The sequence below is a fragment of the Lactuca sativa genome, chromosome 4 (genome assembly GCF_002870075.4).
Source record: "Lactuca sativa cultivar Salinas chromosome 4, Lsat_Salinas_v11, whole genome shotgun sequence".
Taxonomy (NCBI): Eukaryota; Viridiplantae; Streptophyta; class Magnoliopsida; order Asterales; family Asteraceae; genus Lactuca; species Lactuca sativa.
Window position 1 is genome coordinate 17,736,057 of NC_056626.2, and position 2,258 is coordinate 17,738,314.

The window sequence follows — 2,258 nt, forward strand, 5'->3', positions numbered from 1 at the left end:
TATAATTTCCGATAGTTTTTAAATTAAGGGGGTGTTTGGCTTAACTTTTAAAAGCTCAAAAGATCTTTTCCAAAAAGTTACAAAAAGTCAGGATTTCCTGACTTTTCCAAAAAGATGTTTTTTCTTGTATTAAAACTCTAAAAGTTCCTAGTTTGCCAAACATCTTTTTTGTTTTTTCTTTCTTTTACAAAAAGGACTTTTGGCTGTGAAAAGCTAAGCCAAACACCCCCTAAGTATACATGCAAGTTCTCGAAAAATATGATTGCCCGGTGATATAAAGACTTCATATGCTAACTTTTACTTATGTAAAAATTCAAACTGTTAAAATTTCGAGTAATAGCTTTTCGTCGGATTTTTTAATTTAAAATAAAGATAATATATTCTGTAAATTAAAGAAGGCACTAGTAAAATCATTCGTCGACAAAACTTTGGAATAATTACATATAAATATACTCTTTCTTGGCCAAGAAACCCACAAAAAAACTTGTGGCTCAAAGTTCCCTATCCACGAATATAAAAAATTCACACATGTGTGAAATAGATCCGTTTTCTTTCACATCATATCTTTCTAATTTCTAATCTGAACAAGATATTTAAAATAAACAAAAGATTAAAATGAAAACTAATCTATAAACGAAAGAACTGAAAAACACAAAATATGTTTACATTTCTTATTCCTTTTCAAATCATTTAAAAGTTTTTCTTTATAAAATAACTCGAGACTTGAGATTTGGTAGAAAATATTGCAGTATATTGTAGCCACGAATTTTTTTTCATTAAAAAAATACTCACTCAAGGCCAAGAACTCCCCAAAAGAACTTGTGGCTGAGAATTGTGCTGACGTGTCTCGCTTACACAAAAAGTGGAGCAAAAAGTCGCACATGTATGCTTACAAGACGACGAAAAATCAAACAACACATACATACATTCATTCTTCAAAGAGAACTCAGTCGAGAGATAAACAACTAGAGATGTCGGAAGTGAACGACGCGTCGATTAAGTTTTTCGGAAGCACAATTCAATCTAGTTACATTCTCAGTCAAACTGATGAACAACAACGGAGGTCTTACAAAGGCATCAAGGTATTTCAAAGCAATTCTAACACAGTTGATTACAATTGTGTATAATTTTGTATTTTCGGTTTTGTTTTTTAAGATTTAGTGGGGTTTTGGTTGCAGTATCATGATTTGTTGTTTGTTGAAATGCATGTGAAAGATATTGAACATTAATTAATAATTTAATATCTAATTTTATGATCTAACAATTCACAGGAACATAAATAAATTGATTGTGTTAATCTTTTTCAGGCGTTTCGATCAGAAGGTGATGAGATTGCACTTGGCAAGAAAGCTATGGTCAATTTGCGAGCGAACCCTGCAGCCATGTCAAGATCAGTTAACTTCCATGAGACCTCGTAACGTTGTACAACATTCCATGTTGAGAAGTTGATTTTCATACGAATCAATCAAGCATGTGGGCATCAAACTGTTATCTAAAAAATAGACTAATAGATTTTCATTGAAGTTACTTAGAACGAATAGTCTTGAAAGGTATCAAGATCAAGTGTAAATGCCTAATGGTGATGTGAGCTACTATTATATTGAGAATTTATAATGCTTACTACTGTATATTTCATAATCGAACTTTTGTTTTTAATTCAAAATATTGATATTACCCGCTAATCTCTTATGCAATCTCTTATGCATAAGATCATCTCCTACCCACTTTCATTTTTTCCTTTAAAAATGAAGTAAAAAATAAGGTAATTAGTGTTTTTCATCTTCAACACTATTTCAATTTTTACTTCAAAAAGTATATTCCTAATATATTTCACTATTTCAACTTACATGGATTGTCAAACACACCTCTTCTACTAATTTGGTTTTAACAAATATATAATCTATATTTGTTGGAACCTGAAAAGTAAACCTCTAGCAATATCAAACATTCTTGGAATTCCAAAGTCAATTATAGTTCTGAAATGAAAGATGCTCCAGAATCAGTTTTGTGTCCGGACTTGAAGATTATGATGCGGATGAGAAGATCAGTTGAAGGCATCTGGAATGAATAATGTGTCCGGAATGTTTGTTTATCCGAATCATTGTTTTATCCATGTACATTTATTGTATTTGTCTTTAGCTTGATGTAACATTTCATATGACTTAGTTTTATTGTCAACTTAGATAGATCAGAGTGTCAGGAGCACCTCTTTTGTTCGCTCCTATGTATGTTAAGTGGTTTGTACGATGTAATATGTT

The 2,258-nt window shown here is 31.1% G+C and overlaps 1 long non-coding RNA gene across 1 annotated transcript; it reads left to right on the forward strand.

The window, feature by feature from the left end:
- Window positions 1-832: 832 nt before the first annotated feature.
- Window positions 833-1,638, forward strand: LOC111880079 (uncharacterized). The gene is made up of 2 exons (XR_002846336.3): window positions 833-1,082; window positions 1,308-1,638. It is a non-coding gene; the product is annotated as an uncharacterized LOC111880079 (long non-coding RNA).
- The last annotated feature ends 620 nt before the right edge of the window (window positions 1,639-2,258 follow it).